The sequence below is a fragment of the Phoca vitulina genome, unplaced genomic scaffold (genome assembly GCF_004348235.1).
Source record: "Phoca vitulina isolate PV1807 unplaced genomic scaffold, GSC_HSeal_1.0 scaffold9, whole genome shotgun sequence".
NCBI lineage: Eukaryota > Metazoa > Chordata > Mammalia > Carnivora > Phocidae > Phoca > Phoca vitulina.
Genome location: NW_022589712.1, coordinates 10,077,111 through 10,100,111, shown reverse-complemented (window position 1 = coordinate 10,100,111; position 23,001 = coordinate 10,077,111). Strand labels below are relative to the sequence as shown.

Below are 23,001 nucleotides of genomic sequence, written 5' to 3'. Positions count from 1 at the left end.
TGAAAACATCAGGAATTTGTATGAAGAGTCAAAAAGGTTCTCCGATTTCAAAGGAAAGCTGAAGAGGTGAAAGATGAAGAGTCCTAAGCAAAGAGGTCAGTTCCTTCGGCCCTAAGGATAGGGACAGTGGGTGCCAGGCTGCTAATGGGCTTTGAGCAGGAGGTGACAGCTGAGGCCTTCGGGCAGGCCTGGGCTTGGCAGAAGGTGTTGGGAGGAGAAGGTTGCCCCGGAGGGAGAACGGGCCAAGGGTGGCCCAGGTGGGTTCCAGGTGAGCTAAAGCCAGCAAGAGGTGGGGGGGTGGGGGAGCCAAAAGGAAAATTGAGCGGTGGGAGGCTTGAATTAGAGAGGAGGCTGGTTTGTGTCAGGGAACTAGGTGCAGAGGGATTGCTGCATGAGAGACGTGAAGCCGAGCTGCATGGAAAGGCCTGGAGGCAGGCGGCCAGGACCTTGACGTTGCCACTCACGGCTGTGATCTGGGCTGACTGCTTGGCCCTCCGGCCTCGGGGTCCCCTTCTCTGGACCAGGGACGGTATAATACTGCCTGTCCTGCAGGTGAGGGGGAGAGCTGAATGAGATGCTGTACGTGTGGGGCCCTAGTAGAGCTCCGTGCGCACTGTAGCCGTGACGGAAATTTCTCCAGAGGTGATCGAGGAGGTTTTGGAGAGGGAGAAGATGGAGCCAGACATTCTCGGGAAGGCTGTGGCAGGTACAGAGACGAGGGGTGAGGGTTGGAGGGTGGCCCTGGGAGAGAAGTGTGGGTCTCTTAGAATTCACAGGGGCTGCTCTGATAAGAGACAGAGAAACTTGATTTTTGCCATGTTGGGATTTTAGTCTCAATGCATCATCCAATATGTGAGGGTCTTTATATAAATGGACAGAAATTGTGCGGTCAGGGCTGAAGAGTGGATTTTCACATTTGATGGAGCTGTGCAGTTAGATATGTGTCCAGTATTGTGTTAGGTTGGAGACTGAGCAAAAAGCAAAATTTTATTCCAGGAGCAGGGCTTTGGTGGTTCTTATTTGTGAAGTTAGCTCTAAAAATAACTTCAGCGTCAAGATACTTAAAGGGTTTGTGGTACACCTCTTGTGAGCGGGACCCATCTCTGCAGACTTCCTAATTTCATTCCCATACCACTGAGAAAAGCAAGAACAATAGTTGGGTCTGAGAGCAAATAGACTAGACTAGAAATGAAGGATCCACACCAGCGTGAGGGCTCATGCTGTGCACATCCAGACAGAGTACTGGGACTGGCCCTTCCCACCGCCACCCTAATAAATAACGTATAGAGATTTTCCATTAATTTCCAATGGATGTTTTTGACCACTTAAACCAGCACCATATCATAGAAATACACTGTGGGCTACAAATGCAAGCATGTCACTCTGGTAGCCACTGTATACTAGTAAAAAGAAACAGTGAAATTGATTTTAATAATATTTTTATTTCACCCAGTTCTTCAGAGTATTCTCATTTGAACAGGTAATCAATACTTGGAGATATTTTATATTCTCCTTTTTGTACTAAATCTTTCAAATCTGGTGTGTATTTTACACTCGCAAAACATCCCAATTCAGACAAGCCACATTCTGAGCGCTCAGGAGCTGCAGGGGGTGGTGGCCGCCATGTTGGACAGCAGCGTCTAAAACTCCCAACTGCAATGCCACTATTCCAGAAAAAGGCTGGTTGGTGACATCTACGTCACTCTCGTTCCCATAAGACTGATGCGTGGTGTGCACGAATGCAAGTTTGTGGTTCATTTTGCGCCTTGGCTGGTTTGCATTACCAGAGGGAAACTGTTTAAGAACCATCCATCACCCAGAGAGCCCCAGATGGGCCATTTAGTGACAAGAGCGGCCCATCCAGAGGGCTCTCACATCCAGCCGTTACCAATTCCAGAGGAAAACAAAACTAATAACTTCGGTGCTAAAATGGAATCCAAGTTTGTGGGAAGGAGGAATTTCTGATATAAGAAAAGCAACAGCCCATCAATAAGGGAAGACTGGATTCAGGCTAAAGCAATGGAAGACTCAGAATTGTGTTTTTGGTTTTATTTCTTCTGTCTAAGATCCTCATTTCAGGTCTTTATGATTCCATTTTTCCACTTGACAGTGCACAGGGTGGTTCTAGGGAGTCATTACTAAAATAAAAAGTATTGGTCTGGCATTTTGCAAAAATCACCAAGTGAACTTTGGGGGTATAAAACAACATCGCAGAGTTCCAGTAATATGGAATGGAGATTTCTCTTCCTTGCTGGAGATTCCTTTTCTTTCCTGGCCAAAAATATACCAGAGTGAAAACATCTGGAAATGTGACCTTTGGGGAGGGCCACCCAGTTCCCAGTCCCCAGACGCTGGCTTTCTCCTCCAACTCTTTGATAGAAATGCAAGTGGGCACTTCTGATTCTAGTCATACTTCAGAATTATTACAGCCCCCAAACACACAAACAGTGTGATGATGGAGAGGTTTTTCAGGCTTCCCACGAAGCTCTCCCGATATAAAAGCAGTTAACAACTGCTATTCTGTGATGATGAATGGTTGTAGGTTTTCTTTCATCAATATTTTAATAACTATTTGCATATTTTGGCAATTATGGACACAGAGAGTCTGATGGTGATTACAGAAGCAGATTGCAGAGGTGATTCACTGGACACAGGTGGCCAGCAGAGGTAGTGCCATCTCTCTGTGACCGGCGGGTTCCAGCCCAGGCACCTGGCTGCCTGGCAGCCTTCTGAAGCAGGTGTCCCCATAGCTGTCCGTGCGGGGCGGCTGACTTGGCCGCAGCTGGCCGCCCTCCACGCTGATGCTCTTTTCCCCAAGATAGCTCAGCTCCCCCGCAAGTGCCGTGAAAAACCCCGCTCCAGAATCAGCCCCTTGCCTCTTTCTGTAGGTATGATTGGCCATTAAATGCAGAGCTGCTTTGGCAGCCGCTCCGTGCTCATGCTGGTGGCAGGAATCTGACAAAGTAGGATTTGACAGAACTGTAGAATCTGACAAACCCCTCTGCCACCGTAGAAGGAACCTTTCTCTGGAAGGAAAATGGTGTTCATGTTTCATGGTCACATCCTAATTTCTCAGTAAAGTACTCCTTAAACCATTTATTTCACTGTTTTGTCTTTCCTCGTCTCAAGCTCCAGGGTGCCGTGAATATTATTTTGTAGTAGGCCAGTTATAAATGTTTTGCCCACCGAAGAGTCTGGAAGAAAAGCTTTCAGAGACCTGGAATTGGTAGAAGGAGCATGAGGAGCTGTCTTTCCACTTTGTATCAAGTTTTAGAAATTAATGTGAGAGCCAAAATAACAAAATGATGGAAGAAATCCAATATAAAAGGAAATTGAAATAGGTACCCACTTCATAGAGCTTTGAGGAGCAAAATTTAAACCTAACTTGAAAAATAAACATGAAGATGTTCATTGCAGAATTATTTATAATAGTGTAAAAAAAATTGGGGTGCCTGGGTGGCTCAGTCGGTTAAGCGTCTGCCTTCGGCTCGGGTCATGATCCCGGGGTCCTGAGATTGAGCCCCGAGTCAGGCTCCCCACTGAGCAGGAGAGCCCCGCTTCTCCCTCTCCCTCTGCTGCTCCCCCTGCTTGTGCTTGTTCTCTCTCTCTCTAATAAACAAATAAAATCTTTAAAAAAAATAACATAAAAAATTAGGAGCAATTTAAATGTACAATAGTAGAAAATGGATAAATGAACAATTGTATACTTCTGTAATTACTGTTAGCAAGGAAGTCATGAAAATGCTAATTTCAAAAATACTTAATGACTGGGGCACCTGGGTGGCTCAGGGTCCTGAGATTGAGCCCCATGACCAGCTCCTGGCTCAGCAGGCAGTCTGTTTGAGGTCCTCTCCCTCTGCCCCTCCCCCTGCTCATGCTCTTGTTCTCTCTCTCTCTAAAATAAAAACATATATAAAATATTTAATAACTTACAAAAATGATCTTGATACATCAAATGAAAATATGCAAAATGTAAAAATGTATATAAATGATAATATATGCATAACCATAGAAAAATGGGAAGAAACATAAAAAGATTTTTCTTTGTGGTTAGACTGACAAGTGATTTTACTTTTTCCCTTTGTTTATTCTGATATTCCAAATTCTCTATGATTATCATGTATTATCTTTATAATCAGAAAAAAGCACTAGGTATCATTACATAAACTCTAATAGGTATCCTCACAACATTCATTAAGCCAGACTGCTTGCTAGTTGCCTGGACGTGGCAAATCTCTCTTGGGGCTTCCTGTCCTCGCCTGGATAATGGGATCCAGTGATCTTGCCTGCCTCCCAGAAGTGTGATGAGGAGCCCGTGCATTAACCTGCAGAACCTGAAAGCAGCCAACTGTTTATACAAGCAAGATGTAGAGCACTGTGTTGGCCCCTGTGTCTCATTGTAAATCTGCTAGAACACAAGAAGTAAGAAATTGAACAAGCTCAGAGGAGAAAAAAAAAAAAGAAGACATTGAACAAGCTCTAATGACATGTTTAGAATCGAAGCCCCTAAGAAACTAAAACTGAAAAATGGATACATAGCAGGGAGACGTTTTGGGGGAGCCTGGTGCTCAGAGCTCGGATGTGTTAGCTGGCCCCATGCAAGGACTGTCCTTTAGAGGACTCCGCTTCAGCATCGTGACTGAGAGCGGCCCTTGCAGCTTCCCCTGGGATCTGGTACTTACTATGCTTTGCTCAGGACAATACGCCTGTGACTGGGAGAAATGTGCCTTAGATGGATGGGGCGGGCAGGCTCACAGAGCAGAAGGCTTTAGTGTCCGAGTTTTCATCCAGTACCAGCTGAGTAGCGGCAGGTGCCAAGGGGTAGCCTAGGCCAAGGGTTTCCATTGTCCGTGCAGATTAGAGTTCCCATGGAGGTTTTAAAATTTTACATGATACTATTTTTTTTTACCATATGTATATTACTTTTTTAAAAAAAGATTTTATTTGTCAGAGACAGAGAGAGAGAGAGAGAGTGCCCATGCTGGGGGAGCAGCAGGGGGAGAGGGAGAAGTAGACTCCCAGCCGAGCAAGGAGCCTGACACGGGGCTCGATCTCAGGACCCTGGGATCATGACCTTAGCCAAAGGCAGACGCTTCACCGACTGAGCCACCCAGACATCCCTGTGTATTACTTTTTGATCATAAAACGTATTTACACACGTCAGAGACTTCTGGAGATTCTGATCCAGCAGTTGGGGTCCCCACTAGACACGTGTATTGCTTAAAGTCCCAAATGTGAGACCCACTATCCTACGCTAGGATAACTGTGGGGGATGCAGAGGACACAGCAGCTGCCCTCACTTTGTCATCGAAGGGACACAAGCTGTGCGCACGTGCCTGGCACAGAGTAGATGCTCCGCGACATTGCTCTTGGACGGTTGAGTTGAAGGTGAAAGTTAAACATGGAACATAGAGAGATTCTTGGAGTCTTACTTTTTTTCTCTTAGTATCTGAGGCTTCTGCGGGGTTAAGTGAGAAACACGGGTGTTTATAATACATCAGACAAAACCGTTTTGCTTCCTCAGCTCCGAGAACTGCTTGCAGGGAAGGGTCAGGAGGTTCAGTGTGAGGAGGCTGCGCAGCTGCCCGTGGGGCGCTCACACCTGAAGTGGGCCTCTGAGCCCCACAGGAAGAGCCTGTGAGTCCATGATGACCCTGAGACCCACGGGCCAGGGCAGCGAGGGCAGGAGGCAGGGTCCAGGACCCCCTAACCATGAGAACCGTGAGAAGGGCCAGCGGAGCTCCCAGACTTGGCTCCTAACTACCAGAGGGGCATTGCCTTTGGCCACTCTGTGCAGGCCCCCGGTTTCCATTAGCGGCCTGGGGGTAGGGAGACCACGGGAGCTATGGCTTGGGCTCCCCGGGCAGCGTCTCTAGGGAGATGTGGGGTGGGGGATCCCAGGAGAGGGTCTGGAAGCAGATACTTACACAGCGGGAGGGAGGGGGAATCCTTAAGCCACTGTCACCCTCAGGTCTGCAGACCTCCTGTCATTAAATGCAGATCCTCAGGCCCCAACCTAAACCCACAGAGCGTCTCTAGGAAGTGGGGCCTGGCAATCTGCTTCTAGCACACTCCCCAAGGTGATCTTTTTACACCATAATGCTTGAGATTCACTGCCTTTAAATGTCACCAAATGCATGTGGAGCATTTTATACGCGTCAGGTAGAGACAGCACCATGGAGATTCGACGGGCTCCTCAGAGAACGGAGGTCATGTCAGCTAGGAAGATGTCAGGGGGAGAGTCCTTATCCTTTGTCCCCTCCTCCTCTCCCACCTTCCCGCAGGTACCCACTCTGCCCTTCAGGGAAAAGACTAGAAACCCCTCAGGAGCTCTTTGTTAATGCAGGAGGTAAAAAAAAAAAAAGGAGTAAGACAGGTCAGTCAGCTGCCAGGACCACCCAGACAGGAGGATCATGGTCTCAGGACCTGCTGGCTCTAGAAGGACCCACTGAGTGTCCCGCAGATACCCAGCACTGGGCTGGACCCCGGGATTTCTCGGGGGATAGGGCAGAGTCCTTGTCCCTGCTACAAGTCTGGAGTCTGGAGGAAATGGTAGGCAGCTGAGCCAGGACTGAATGGAGGAACCCCATGCCCCCCAGGGAACAACATGGCAGCAGCTAGAAGTGCTTCCTGGGAAGGTCCTGCCCCAGCTCCTGGCCTCCGAGCTGGAGGAAGAGCTGGGGCAGGTCTGGGTGACATGCGGTCGCCCAGGAGTGGCTGGTTTCTGCATCGCTCTGCTCTGACGATGTATATGGTGGGTGGGGGTGTTCCCTCCCCAACCCCCAGCAGAATTTCTTCTGTCTGAAGCGGGAGCATGTGTTCTTGTTTCCAGGACCTGGTTCTTGGAAGACGCTTATTAGAGAGACAGATACCCCAGCAAGGAGTTGTCCAGGTGGAGCATCTCCATTTCACAGCTCTATGTGTGTCCAGAACAAATTTGGTTGTTTCTTGCCTTCGAATACAAAACCATGGGGTGGGGGTTGGACCTACCTCTGGCCAGCAGAGACACACTGATGGACACTGTCCAGGACTGAGGGCTAATGAGGACTCAGAGGCTCAGGCCAAACATTCTGTCATCCAGACCTGCGGGGAAGGGAGTGGGCAGCAGGTGAGGGGAATGTTTCAAAAACAAGCAGCTAATGGCCTCTGAAGGCCACCCTTCTGGATTAGTCCAGGCTGTGGGGCTGCACTGCAGTTCTGAGACTTCTAGAAGCCTGAACAAAAGTGAAACACAAGGGACTTTGGTGGGCCGAACGGGGCCATTCTGAGCAGCTCTGTTGGGTGGAATCCATTAGTCTGCAGGGCCAAGAATGGAAAGAATGTCAGGGAATATCAAATATCTAAGAATATCAGGGCCCTTGCACAGATGAAACTGGGCTGGAAACTCAAAGAATTTCTCAGTCGTATTTCTTCCAAGTTAATTGACAAAGGAACTGAGAAACTTCTACCCTGCTGACGAGCTGATTTCGTTAAAAAATCAAACATCATATTCTTTACGGTTCTTTTGTGGTGGTCTCTGTTGGCGTCTGCTGACTGTCACATGATGGGGATAATCAGAAGCAAAAGGCATAAAGACTCAGATTTCTAATTCACTTTTCATGCCAACAAACTTAGGACCTGAGCAAGACACTTTATTTGCCGGAAAGGAAGAAAAAAAACTATAATCACATTCAGAAGTATCAATATGTTCATGTGACTGGAGAGAGACTTGTAGGCATTTAAAGGTTGTCTTTTATATCATGCATGCATTTTTTTTTTAAGTATGTAGAAGTTGGTGACCATTAAATGCTAATCTCAAGACCTGGAAACTCAATTTTCTTCTCCAATCCAAACAGCAGAGTTGTTGACTATCACCGCGAGTCACATTGTGAGCCCTGGAAAGAACAAAGGAAAAATGAAATTGTTTTGTTTTTGTCAAAATCCAGCCTGCACTGCTATTGATCACAAGGTGCATGCTATTAAATATTTTATCAGAGTTCTGTTCCACCCTGACACATTTTATTCAGAGCTCTTACAGTCCTTTATTAAAGTACCGGTGAGCCCCAGTAAGGGCAGACAAAATCACCACTGCCTACCTTATAAGCAAGTTTAGATGAAACTCATTCTTGCCTGATTTGCCGTAGCCTTGGCCTTTTTTCAGACCTGGCACCAGAGAACTTTGGGGGCCGTCGTGGGCCCGTTAAGGCAAGTGTGGGGCCCTAGGGGCGAGATGCTAGAGACCCGTTGTGGGGAGGGGGGCTCTTCCATGCTGCTCTTGTTAAGAAGAAGCACGTCCTCAGTGGTGCAGTCCAAAGTGAGAGTATTTGAACAATTTCATGTAATTGCTGTAAGTGGGAAGGTGTTGCATTGAGGTTATCGATTTAATGGAGGGCTGGTTAACAAGCATTTATTGAGTACCTACCTGCAGTGTGCTTTCAACCCATTTACCATCTGCTTGTGGGACTAAAGCAAAAATACAAGAAATGAGTTCATGGAGAACACAGGCACATTATCCGGTGTGATCCAGACTCAGTCACATGCATGATGAAGAGCACAAAGACAAGTGGAATCAGAAAGCTGGGGGGCACGCGTCCGTATAGAATCCTATACCTGGAAACGGTCAGGAGCCCCATGACTCATCTCTCCAGCTCCCTGTTCCACAGATCTGGGTAGCCCAGCAAACTTCACTCAGTGGTAGCTGTGCGGGCAAGATAACTCAGTCTCCTGACTCCCAGGAGAATTCTCTGTTCCCCTTGCTTTCTCTTGGCACAAAATCTGGTTGATGTTGTGGCAGTGGAAAGAATGCAGTGCCCAGTAGCATGAAGGCGCTGTTCCTAGAGATGAATGTTACGCTGAGATAACCTGCGTTAAGTGAGCTAATTGTATGACTTGGCCCCAGATAGCACCATGGGCTGCCGGAGAGCCAGGAGGAGGATTAAAATTCCACGAGCGGCAAGTGGCCCCAATGAGTCAAGCAGACTCCTTCTCACAGGAATGAAAAAAGAATCTGAGAAACATCTAGCTCACAACCAGTCTTTAGGGGGAGCAGAGAGGACATCTTCCTAAAATTATTGATGAACGTCACCTCTGCTCAAAGCCTTTTATTTTCTGGTCCTCCTGTACAAAACGTCAGTTGCCCGAGAGCAGAGGTTTTTTAAGTTTTGTTCATTGCTTTATCCTCAGTGCCTAGAACAGTTCCTTGTATACAGTAAATGCTGAAAAATAGTCACTAAGTAAAAATAAAACAATTGCTGAATCTATGAATTTAAAGTATTTTTCTGAAGCAACCGAGATATTTCCATTGACGTCTGAATTTATGAATTAGAGGGAACCCAGACTATCTCAAGCCCTTTTGCAAATGTTTTATGCCTCTTGCGGGCTGTTTTAAAAGTAACATTTTTTGTTTGTTACAAAGTAATACATACTGATTGTAGAACCCCTGAGAGGCGTAAAGAACCAATTGAATTCTTTATTTTTTTAGCTAATGAATTAATTTAATTAATCCAGCCAGTCAGAGATATCCATGGTTAATATTTTGATGTATCTTTTCAGTGTCTTTCTCTGCATATATTTTTACACAAATATGGGCTCATGTCATGCATTATTATTTTGAAAACAGACTTTTTTCCCTGCTCTGTACTATGAACCATTCCCTCCATCTTTAAGATGGCCATCCATTGTATGATCATGTATCACAATTCATTTAACCAATTCCCTTTTATTGACATTTCAGTTTTTAATACTAAAACACAGTGTCGCAATCAACATTCATGGACATTTCCTGAGGTCAGACGTCTAACGATGCTCTTGCTTTGCCAAAGGTATATATAGGTTGTTAATGTTTTGAAATATATGGCCAACTTGTTCCTCAAAGGTTACATTAATTTATATTCTCACCGAAAGCACATAAGCATGCCAGTTCTCCCTGCTCTCACCAATACTAAATATCATTTAAAATTAACCGGGGACTTTGTTTGAAATTGGGGGCAGCCAAATGGCAAACTTCTTCAATAGATTTACTGACATAGTTCTCCCTTTGTGTGTGAATTACCTGTTCACCTCTTTTCCCCATTTTAATTGGAATACTTGTCTTTTTCTTAATCATTTATAAGAGCTCTTTAAAGATACTACTCTTTGTTAATGTGTGTAACAATGTTTCTACTTTACCATTTGCATTTTATGGAGTTTTTGACATATAGTTTTTCAAATTTTTGTATAGTCAGAGTTATCTATCTTTTCTTTATGTATGCTGCCTTGTCATGTATGTTTAGAAAGCACTTCCCCAGGGGCGCCTGGGTGGCTCAGTCATTAAACATCTGCCTTCAGCTCAGGTCATGATCCCAGGTTCCTGGGATCAAGCCCCCGCATCGCATCGGGCTCCCTGCTCCGCGGGGAGTCTGCTTCTCCCTCTCCCGCTCCCCCTGCTTGTGTTCCCTCTTTTGCTATGTCTCTGTCAAATAAATAAATAAAATCTTAAAAAAAAAAAAGAAAGAAAAGAAAGCTCTTCCCTGCCCCCATACTCTTAAGTTTATGCACATTTTTCTAGTTCTTGTATGTTTTATGTTTACATATTTTGGTATAAGGTATGAGATATGGCTCTAACTTTTGGGTTTTTTCCTTCTAAATGATTAGCTATTTATCCTATTTCCATTTATTGAATAAGCCTTGCTTTCCCCACTGATTTGAAAAGCTGCATTTATCAAATACTGAATCTTACAGAATTTGCATTTTTTGGGGAATGTTCTATTCTGTTTCAATGTTTCACTTTTTTCCTGGGACAGTTATTTCCCCTCATTTTTTTTTTTTTACTTTGCAAATATTCTCACCTATTTAATTCTTCCAGATGAAGCTTAGAATCCTTTTTTCCAGTCTGTCAAAATGTCCCCAAATCATATTGGAATTTTGATTGGCATTGTAATAGATGCATAAAGTAATCTGGTAAGAATTGACATGTTTAAAATACAGAATCGTGCACTCCAGGATGTGGAATGCTCCTCCATGTTTTTCTTTTTTTTTTTTTTTTACGATTTTTTTTATTTATTTGACAGAGAGAGACAGCACAAGCAGGGAGAGCTGCAGGCAGAGGGCAGAGGGAGAAACAGGCTTCCCGCTGAGCAGAGAGCCCCATGCAGGGCTCGATCCCAGGACCCCAGGGATCATGACCTGAGCTGAAGGCAGACACTTAACCGACTGAGCCACCCAGGCACCCCTCCTCCATGTTTTTCAAAATCTCCTTAAAGTTTCAGTTTTGTTTTATAGGGTTCAGCATTTGAAACCCACCAACTATTTTTTTGGTTAGGTTTATTCCTAGAGTCTTGTGATTACTTTTTCTGAAGTAAATGGGATTTTATCCCTTTATAGTTTCCAACTGGTTATTGCTAATATTATATATATATAATATATATAGGCTTTTGATGTTTAAATAGATACATAGATACCCAGATATAGATTTATACTAGTGATCTTATTGAAGATTCTTATTAATTTTACCAATCAGTATTGATTAGAGGCAAAAGAGAAAACAGTATAGAACCACCATAGATGGGCATTTTGTCCATTAAAGTACACAGTGCATTTATAAATAGCACCCACCAGTTCTGCAGTGGCATCCTTAATTCCTTTTTTCTCTGTGCTAAAGATAAAATCTGATAACATTACTGTACAGAATGAGATAGAAGCTGGTCTTTGCTAATGGCCTCATATTGATGCCACTCAAACCTCAATAAAAGCATGTCAGATTTTCTTCGTGATAATGAGAAGTACAGCTTTGCTCCCACATGGTATCCAGTGCCCAGGTTTTTTTTTTTTTTTTTAAGATTTTATTTATTTATTTGATAGAGAGAACACAAGCAGGGGGAGCAACAGAGGGAGAGGGAGAGGGAGAGGCAGGCTTTCAGCTGAGCAGGGAGCCCAATGCGGGGCTCGAATCCCAGGACCCGGGGATCATGACCTGAGCTGAAGGCAGACGCTTAACCGACTGAGCCACCCAGGTGCCTCAGTGCCCAGTTTTTACCTTGTTTTCACCTCCTTGTTGTATAATATTCCAAACACTGACAACCCAGACTGAGCTCTATCATTGTACAATATTTAGTAGCTTCTGATGATGCAGAGATTATGCCCCATGAAGCAGAAACACGCACGAATAACTCCAGCTTTGGCCTTCGGTGAGAGAATTGATTTTCGTATATGCACACAGCAGTTTGGTGTGTGTGTGCGCTCAGAGAATTTTGACAAAAAATTTGAGGGAAATTAAAATATTGCAAGGATGAAGTGACCTTTATTCCTTTTACATTTAAGGGCAAGGCTTTGGCATCCATGTGGGAAAAAAAAGTATGGCAAAAAATAAGATAGTCATTAATTTTCATTTTGCTAGAAGCATGTTTTGGATTAACTCAGTTAAGCTATAAAGGTCATAGCTACTAAGCGCTTTCCTTTTCTTCTGTTTTTAATTGCATTAGTTAGCGATATATATATATAATATAGTAATTATAGAGGCAAAAGAGAAATTAATGTAAAGCAATGGAGGACAAGCAGGGGGAGTAACAGAGGGAGAGGGATGCCGCTGCAGAACTGGTGAGTGCTATTTATAAATGCACTGTGTACTTTAATGGAGAAATTATTGTAAAGCGATATATACATATATTGCCCTAGAGGATCTGGGCAGGCCCCCAAAAGAGAAGTTTTGATAGCTATGAACATCATAGCATCTGGCAGTTCAGGTCTTTCAATGAATTACAATGCCCCTGAACTATGGGTGCTCAAAGGATCATAGTTTAAATGTGGAGAAACTGAGGCCTGTTTTCTCTACCAGATTAAAAAAAAATCACACTTCTCTCACCAATGCCATCCTGTGTTCCCATTTTCTGGAACATACGCTTTCAGAACTATTTTTAGGAATATTTGGGCTTATACTCATGGGATTATTTTTGCGACAGAGCAAAGAATGATGTTTACCACTCGGTGGTCACAGTTAAAATTCACGCTCATAGCCATCTCCTTAACTCTGTGAGCACATACAAATGTGGACAAGATCTCTCCTTTAATGACATTTAATTTAACAGGGACCTACTTACCTCAACTAGTCGTTGTCTTTTTCAAACTGCATCCCCTGGAACCAGGGCATGAAACAAGCAGGGCCCATCCATGTAAACCAGAGCCACTTCATTCTTGCCCATTTTGGATATTCAGGTTCTTTTAAGATTGTCTTTGAACAAAAAGTTACACTATTATAAATGCAACAAAAACGCACCGTTTGAAATCCTGGCCTGGCAGTTTCATTAGGCCGACTTTCCATTTTCCATAATTAACTAGATAAAATCAGCTCTCTGGGTAACGTTAGCATCTTTATAAATGGCACACATCAAAAAAAATAATAATAAAATAAAATAAATGGCACACATCTCTCTCTCTCTCTCTCTCTCTCTCTAATGTCCCTAGGCCAACTGCTGAGATTCTCCAGCTAGTGATACAGAGACTCAGGCTGAGAGTTGAGCTGTTATATGCATCATGTTTGCCATGCATCCCAAGCCTCTTCATCTGATGTCCACAGGGAGCTTTTCTAAACATACTGATTCTTCTGGCCCTACCCTGTGGACCTCAGAATCTTCAGGAGTAAGGAATCTTTGCATTTTAAAAGGCTCCCAAGTGAGCAAACCTTCACAGGTGGTGCTTGTCATGTCAGAGTACCTGAAAGAATGCACGTAGGGACTCCCCTGGTCTTTTGTCCTGCTTGCTAAGGAGTGTTTGCATCTGGGCAGTGCTTCTCAAACTGTCACGTGCATCCGAACCACCTGGCATTATTCATTTCTAACAAGCTTCCTGGTGATGCTGCTATTGCTGGTCCATGGAACACACTTCGAGTAGAAAAGCCCCAGGCCAGGGTTCTGCGTCCTTGGCACCCCTGACATCTTGGGCTGGGTGGTTCTTTGCTGGAGGCGGGGGGGGGGGGGGGGCTGTCCTGTGTATTGTAGGATGTTTAGCAGCATCCCTGGGCCTAACTTATTAGATGCCAATAGCATTCCCTCCTGCTTGTGACAACCAAAACGTCTTCGGACATTTTTGACTGTAGCCAGATTTTACCTAGGGCACAAGATCACCCCTGGTTGAGAATCACTGCCCTAGGTGACCTTGATCATCAGCCAAGTGTAAGGTATATTACTAAATGTGATTTGTTTGTACATTTAAAAATCCGTACTCTGGGTTTATCTGCCCTCCCTAGAGTATAAGCCACAAAAGGACAGAGGACTTAACTTACCACTGTATCCAGGGCACCTGGAAGACTGTTTAGCACACAGTCAGGGCCTAAAAGATATTTGACAAGAATAATGAATGAATGCATGAAGCTAGCACCGAGTAGCGCATGGAAGCTCATCCTCCGAGGCTTCCCTTTTCTACTTTCTACGAAGCATACAGAGAAAGGTGGCTTTGCCCAATTCTCTACAAATATCTCAGTGTTTTTTTTCTCAGTTCCTGGTTAAAGCCTTAAGTGCTCGAGTTCTTATGGGGCTAAAGAGTGTCTGTTACAGTTCTCATCTGACAAATGCTTTTTCCTTGGCCAAGTTCTCTCCTAAGGGAGATCCATCCTACGAGCCTTTTGATGACCAAGTCCGGAGTCAGCTCAAAGCCTTTGTGGTTTCTAAGCGCAGTGACCTCCTAGGACCAAACCCAGCTGCGCGTTCGGGAGAGGTGAGACCCAGCCTGGGCTGCTTTGTGCAACATGGGTTTGCTGTCTGCACGCACCCTTCCCCTCTTTCTTAGGCTACCGCTGCCTGCTGCCCTTTCATTGTTCCCCCAACTTCCACCCTCTTACGGGACTGTGAGGGGCGTGGGGCACATCCGCAAAGGGAAGGGTGCCTATGCATCACTCCCCCGCAGAGCCAGAAAGCCTCGGTGCCCGTCCCTTTCCGTTCCTCCGCCTGAGCAGGTCACAGGCAGCCCCGGTGCCCGCAGCAGACCTCGCGTGCCCTGCTTTGTTCATGAAGGCAGGACGGTCAGGGAGGGTTTGAGACTCCGTGGGAAAAAGGACCCCCTCAGCACCCCCCACGCCTCCAGCAAGGGCAGGCAGCCGAGTCTCCTTATAGGGGATCTGCTCCAGGTCCTCTTCCAGATCCCCATTGCCAGGAGTCTGTAGTAGCTCTCCCAGCACTGCCCTCTTCACTCCTGCATGAAGGATCCCTCTCCAGCTCTCTGCAGCCTTCCACGATTCTACCCATTTGAGGGCGGGCCCCGGACTCACAGTGCTCAGCCCCATGCTCTTCTGTCCCTGCGCCTACGGGCCGAGCACGGGGGCAGAGTGGGTTGACCCCTTCGCCCACTGCACACTCTAGCTAAGCTTTGTCCCCAGCTCTCTGTCCAGCCCCGAGGGAGTGCAGTTCCCTCCTAACCCACCCCTGCATCCTCTCTGCCACCGTCCCAGCCATGTCCCCTTCGTGATTGCCCCGAGAGCCTCCCCCTCCTACACCAGCGTTTTCCCGGCTAGCCATCATGCTAGTCCCGGCTAGTCACATCATGCTCCTTGTCCCACAGGATGGGAATGTCCTTGAAAGGAAGGAGAACCAAGTGCTTTGGGGGAAACCCCGGGTTTTCTTTGCACTTTTTTATTCCGAGCACCTTTGTGGTGCTGATGTCCCAGTCCATCTCCCAGAGGGAATCCAGTGTTAGGGTTTTCCAAACGTGTTTGAAGCAGCCTAAGTGACTCAGCAACACTGTGCTGTCCTTCTGCTGCTCCAGGGCTCCTTGCTTGGAAATGTAGGAGTGCCTTGGGGCTCAGCCCTCGGCCCCATGCCTTCTGATGGCTTCTGATGTTGTCGTTGCCAAGGGACATTTATCTCCAGCCTCGGCCCTTCCTCTCAGGTCCCGCTCTGTGTGCGCACCCGCCTGCATATGCCCCCACTCAGTGCTCACCTGCTAACACATTCCCCCACTGCACCTTCACAAAAACAACGCAGCACTGTCTGCCTCGGGATGCTGCCTCCCTGTCTGTCCCCTTGCGCCAGCCAGAGCCTGAGACTCATCCTGGACACCCACCTGTCTCTCATTTACCACATCCGCTAATAACTGATGTTACCATTTTCACGTTCCTGGAATGTGTCTACTTCTCTCCATCACCACAGCCCCCACGAGCTAACATCATCTCTGGCTTGTATTCCAAATCCCTCCTACCTGGCTGTCTCTCTTCCCTCTGTCCCCAGCCCATCTCTGAGACTGCAGTCAATGTGATATTTTACATTTTACCTACATTTATATTATACATACATTTTAACCCTTCTTGGCTTCTGTTTTAGGGTTCTCCAGAGAAGGAGAACCAACAGGAGTATGTAAATATATTTTTAAGGGATTATGGGGGCTGGCAAGTTAGATTTGTGGGGCAGGGCAGCAGGCTGGAAAATCGGGCAAGAGTCAGTGTCGAAGTCTTGAGTCCAAATTTCACAGGCAGAATTTTTACATTGCAGTCTTGAAGAGAATTTCTTATACTTTGGAGAACCTCAATCTTTGCTCTTGAGGCCTTCAGGTGATTGGACAAGGCCCACCCACATTATGGGTGTTACTTGCTTTACTCAAAGTCTGATTTAAGTGTTAATCTCATCTAAAAACACCTCAGCAACATCTTTACTGGTGTTTGACCAAACAACCGGGCACATAGCTTAGCCAAGTTGACGCAAAAAATTAACACTTAAGCTTCCTTTTGCACTTAGGATGAAGGCCAACATCCCAAACGTGACCACCAGGCTCTGTGTGATCTAGAACCTGCCTTCTTCCTCTCTGACTGTCCCAGGCACTGTGTCCTGGTCACACTAACCTCCCTTCGATTCTTGAATAGACCATCTGCCTCCTGTCCTGGGGCCGGTACACAAGTTACTATTCCCTCTGCCTGAAATACCTGGTTCCTAACCCCAGTGTGCCTGCACACTTGCACACTCATGCACAGGCATTGCCTAAGGAAGTCCCCCTCGTCATCCTTCAGATCCTGGTTCAAATGCTGTTTCTTCTGGGGTGAGCCCCCACACCAGGCAGACGTCCCTGCTTTTCTGACTCAAACGGACATAATGCAAAATGACGCATTTAGTGGTGTGATTACTTAATTAATATCTGTCTCCTCCACTGGACCGTAAACTCCTCAAAGGCAGGAACCAGCTCTGTGTTGCCTACCAGGGTTCCTCCAATACTCACAGATGTTGATGGTGTGAGTGAAGGAGCTGGGAAAGACTAGCTGGGCCCTGAATACCTTATGTCTTCCTTCCTGGTAGGACCCCTTCTGTCCCACATGGGGCCCACGCTTGCCCACGGGTTCCCTGCTCCTGCTTTCCTTGTTCTCTTGCTCCCGGCTTTGCAGGCCCTCTCTGCTCCTCCTTGAGATGTGCCCCACAGAGCAGAGGGGACTCGCCTGTCTGCCCGCCCGCCCGTCCACCTGCCCATGTGGCTCAGGTTTGAAACTCTGCCTGCATGAGCCTCACCTCGGTCCTCACTTTTAGCCCTTGAAGATAAACATTTAAGACAAACTGACAGAGCAGAGATTTCAGCTGGAGGGAGAGGGCTGGGGACCGTCACCCCTTCCCGAGCCCTCAAATGCACATTTGTATGGAAGGATTTATAGAGGCAAAGCTACTGCCATCCAGTATATTGGTGAGAAAATATTCACATTTTACCCTCGAGGGGAAACCTAACCAATGTCTGTGGACAGATGAGGACTTGCTCTACTTTCCCCCCTAATGCTTTAATAGTTGAGATGTCTAAGATCTAATCATTTTAATATTTTCCTTTGGGCTTGGAAGCTTACAGACTGTTAGCCAAGAGTGTGTGTTAATTGGCTCTTAGCCGTTTTCCTTCATGATAGATAACCATTCTGAGGTTGGGTAGTCTGTGTCCCAGATGCTGCAGAGCACCAAGGAAATGAGCCTTATGAAATTTCAGATGCACTAGATCCAACAGCTGTCCTCCAGCGCACGCAAGGACATAATCATGAAGACCTGCGTATAAAGCAAATTGCACTTCCCCTGCGACTTCTATCCTAGTGCAGAGAAGCTTTACCTTCATTCCAGTTCAACATTTATTAGTAGAGGTTCCTCCCTCTTTGGAGGACACTGTCAGTGGTGAATCGTCTATAAAACTTCAATGCATCAGGGAATCCCGGTGTTCCAAATCCTTTGGGTAAAGGAAAAGAATCTTAATGTACATCTTTTGTTAAGTTTGGATTTTTTCCCTTTGCATTTTACTTTTTTTTAAGATTTTATTTATTTATTTTAGAAAGAGAGCAGGCGAACTGGGGGAGGGGCAGGGGGAGAGGGAGAGAATCTCAAGCAGACACCCTGCTGAGTGCAGAGCCCCAGGTGAGGCTTCATCTCACGACCCTGAGACCATGACCTGAGCAGAAATCAAGAGTCAGATGCTTAACCAACTGAGCCACCCAGGCACCCCATTCCCTTTGCATTTTAAAAAAGCAGAGTTCAGTTACTTTATATGGAGAAGTTCTACGGTTTTAAAAGTTCAACAATTTTCTCCCTGAATTTGGAGCAGGAATAAATGAGATGGTAGACAAGTGGGTCTCTCGGGATGTGAGTGCCCTATTTATTATTGCTTCAAGAAGAGAACAAGACTTATTCAGAGAATGGCTTTGAAATAGGTATGTATTAACAAACAACTTACTTAAGACCTCTGCTAAGCCTGGGTCTCCTCTCTGAGTGAAAAACTTTGTGTCCCTGGACTCACACTGCGCACACGGCACCCCCCTCCCCATCTCCCCAGGCCCCCTCTTTCTTTGCTGATTGTGAGATTCCTGCCAGGTGGGGATTCTGTCACTGTTTCTGCCTCCACACCCACAGCTACTGACAATTTGCAAGGGGCCGGGGTGGGGGGGGGGTGGCCCTTTATGAAGAAAAAGACCATTTCAAGCTTTTAAGTTCTCTTTCAAAACGCGTATAAAAATGTCCTTAAGAAATACTGACTCATATAACCTTGAAGTACTGTTAGAGGTCTCTCCCCCCAAATTCTAGTGTTCTTTATCCATTAGCTATTGCAGACTTCAATTACTCTTTTTTCAATGGCTGTACTTAAACCACAAAAGAGCAGCCCCAAGAAGCAGAGGCACAATTACTGCCAACAACAAAAACCCAAACCAAAAACACAGGGTAATTGAGGATTCGAACAGGAACACCACCTTCTCTGCCCTGTGACACGGGGTAGGCCACGGGGGTTCATCATCTGCAGGGACGAGGAACAGACTTTATGACCAGCCAGTGGCGTCAGTCTGAATGCTGAGGAGAAACTTCCTTTGTGCTCAGGGGGGTATTTGAAGGCCTGCATTCAAGGCCCTATTATTCACACCTACCCTGGACGCAGGCAGGCCTGAAAGCTGTTGGCTGGGGTAGCTGCTGAATTTATTATGTGAAAAAACCGGCACCTTTGGGGGGCCCTGAGGCGTTGGGCCGCCCGAGTTGCCCGGCCTTCTCTGGTGGCGCAGACGAGCTGGGCCTCAGGACCAGCAGCAGCTAGGGACACGTTTGGGGGGAGCAAGAGCTCCTCTTGAGAAGGGGAAGATCTTGAGAGAGGACTTCCCAGGGCGGGAAGAGTCACTGGCTCAGAGGACAAAGGGCAGGGGCGCTCAGACTGGGGTGTGTGTGTGGAGGACACCAGTCCTGGGCATCCGGATATCTTTGGTGCCCACCTGCCAGAACTATTGGCCTTCCATATAGCATGCGCTTTGAGGACCTACTGTGTGCTAGAAGCTCTGCCGGACAGTGGGAACATGCAAGTGGGCAAGGCCTGGTCCCTGCCCTCCAGCAGCAACTGGGGGGGAGACCCGAAAGCAGATCCTTGTACTGGTTGCCCTAGCAAGGTCCCAGGTCTTCCCTCCAACCTGTGAGAACCACCAGCAGAGCACGAGTCTCCCCCTGCTCCCAGCACAGGACTGGCCCCTGCTAGCACAACATGACCTATTGATTGAATATCATATATACATACATGAACTGCACAGTAGAAGTCCAAAGGAGGAAACAGCTCGGCTTACAAAGAGAAGTTCAAACCGGTCCTTTAAGAATGACGGGTATCTACGCAGACAGCAGGAAAGGGAGGCCCAAGGGGAGAAGGTATCGTGCCCGGAAATAGGAAACAGCATCGCCTATTCAAGGGGGCGCAAGGAGGCCACGGTGCTGTTAGCACAGGCTCTCTGTAAGACTGAATGGCAAGAGCAAGTCAGGTGCGTGAAAGACCGTGTATGCCCCATGGGAGGCCCTGAGGTGGTTGTGAGACTGGCATCAGGCAAGCTGGCTCTGAGGGACTGGGGTGGCCAGAGTGGCCAGGAGACTGCTCGTCAGACAGCCCAGCAGCACCCCTTGCTGGCCCCTCTGCTCCCACGTCTGTGTTTGTTCATGTGTGGGTCGTCCACGGCCTCCGGCATGGTATTTTGCTTAGAGTCAATACAGTGGACCCGCAAACAACATGGGTTTGTACTGCATGGGCCCACTTACACATGTGTTGGGTTTTTTTTTCCCGATAAATACAGAACAGTATTGTAAATGTACTTTCTCTTCATGATTTTCTTAATAACATTTTCTTTTTTCTAGCTTCCTTGATTATAAGAACACAGTACATAATGTATAAAATATACAAAATACATCTTCATCAACTTTATGTTATTGGTAAGGTTTCTGGTCAACAATAGGCTATTAGTAATTAAGTTTTTGGGGAGTCGAAAGTTATACTTGGATTTTCAACTGTGGATTTTCAACTGTGCAACTGTCGGCCCCCCAACCCCAACATTGTTTAAGGGTCAACCGTATGTCCTAAATGTCAGTTGACTTCTTTTTTTTTCTAGTTCTATGGACCTTCAGTCAGTTAATGATGGCACAGCTCTCCAGATATTTAGTCAAAGAGTTTTGGGGTTTAGCTTAAGTCTTTTTTTTTTTTTTAAGATTTTATTTATTTATTAGAGAGAGAGGGAGATCACACGTAGGCAGACAGGCAGGCAGAGGGAGAGGGAGAAGCAGGCTCCCTGCTGAGCACAGAGCCCAACATGGGGCTCCATCCCGGGACCCTAGGATCACGACCTGAGCCGAAGGCAGTCGCTCAACTGACTGAGCCACCCAGGCGCCCCGGGTTTAGCTTAAGTCTTAAGCTTCAGTTGACCATGTCTGTTGAATTCTAGCCTTCAGTTCACGTTGTATCAAAGTTTTAATCTTTCCAAAATGTGCTTTGGAACTACAACATCACTATTTTGTCTTAAGAAGTTCAAGCAGATCCTTTTCCAAGTCACTGCTACTCAGACCAGACTTTTTTAGTAGTTCTGGTGTGGATGAGTGCGTCATCCCCGCTTTTTAAAACACTGTCCTTGACAATTCAGTTTTTAAACTTTTCTGACTAAATTAACACAAATTTTATTGATTGGATTATTACTTTTAAACCTATATCTGGCTTTCTAGGTTTCTGCCCACGTTTGCAAGAGCTGAACTGATACAGTAGATTTCAGGCTGACATAAGGCCAGTGAGGCACCAAGTCATGATTAATTGAGGCCTCAGGGGCACCCAGTTGGCACGGTCTCTGGAGAGCTGACCTTATCTTTGATGTATTCAAAGCAGGTTATTTTTACCCGGATGCTTAGGGAAGTACACAGCCATGTCATCTCTTTGCTTTCTGCTTATTACAGAAGCCGTTGAGATGTCTGATAGGGCAGCCACTGGGGGGCCAGGCAGGTGGGACACATGCCAAGAGAGGGTATCCTGCTTGGCAAGGCCACCCAGGCTCCTTGGGATGGCTCCGCAGCTGTTTAATTATCCTAAGTAGAAGGGCTGTCCTCAGCCAAGGGGTAAAGCAGAGGGCTGCTCCTTAGTCTTCCCGTTTCCCTGCCCTCCCACCACCTTCTCTCCCTCAGGTGTTCCCGAACTCTCTGTTTTGTCCTTCCATAACCCGCTTGGAGAACTTTCATTTTCCATGAATAGAAAATGGCTGGTAACCGCTCAAAATGCTTGCCCTACCACTGGGGTTGGTATTTTCACAAATACCAACACTTAGGCCAAAGGGCTGCGGCAGGTTTTCAAGCCTCTGTCCTCCTCTTAAAGAAGATTGGGGTGAAGGGTGAGGGGCCGCTGATATCATGACGCGTGCATGGTGGATTCTGTCCATGCAGGGGGGCGGGCAGAGGGTGCAGCTCTGCAGATACCACCATCCCCGGGGAGTTTTTACCACGCTGATGGCAGAAGGTACCCCGCCGATGAAATCAGACTCTGAGGGCAGGACAGAAACATCAGTAGTTTCGGAAGCTCTTCCCATAACTCCTGCTCAGGCTGTTTGTGGGGGCCTCAGTGGGTGATTGGACTCACTGCTACCCCTTGGCAAATTTACCAAATGTTGCAACTATTGCTGTCTGATTGTGTGTACTTTCAGTGTGTATGAATTAAAAGGGACAGCTACCTTTAATGCTACTGACTCTGTTTCGAGAACACCATGAAGTTTCCCAAGATTTCCTCCAGCCCCTAGGGTCAGCCCTGCCTGTCTATTGGCTGCAGAGTCTCTGCTGAAGACCTTAGATATTCTTGCTATTCATCCCCTGTGGCCTCCTGCTCTTGGCTGCGCAGCTAGCTGCCCCGAATTCTTTCTGGCAGGCCTCACAGGGCTGGGAGAGGTCTAGATGAGAATAAAACTCCCATGTTTTATCTTCCTGTAGAGCAGGGGTTCTCAACCCTGCAGCACATTAGAATCACCCTGGGGGCAATTCTGATTTAATGGGTCTGGGGCTGGGCCCATGCATTAGGGGAACTTTAAAAGCTCCCTGGGTGATTCTAATGTGAACTCAGAGACAAGAACCAGATTGTAAGATAAAATGAAACTTTAAAAAATACACATATTTGTATTTTCTTCAACATTTAAAAAACCAGTTCTAAAAGATAATGAAAGATGCTGGTCAGACAATAAATAAAATATGGAAATTATTTTTAAAATATACATTTAAACATATTTTTGGGTATATATAATATACCTTTAAATATATATTTAAATGTATATTTATGCACGTATTTTTGAATATATATATA

The 23,001-nt window shown here is 46.2% G+C and overlaps 1 protein-coding gene across 2 annotated transcripts in view; it reads left to right on the top strand.

Moving 5' to 3' along the window:
* The window catches only part of ZDHHC14 (zinc finger DHHC-type palmitoyltransferase 14), a 267,133-nt gene that overhangs the window by 173,439 nt on the left and 70,693 nt on the right, over window positions 1-23,001 (top strand). The window lies entirely within an intron of this gene.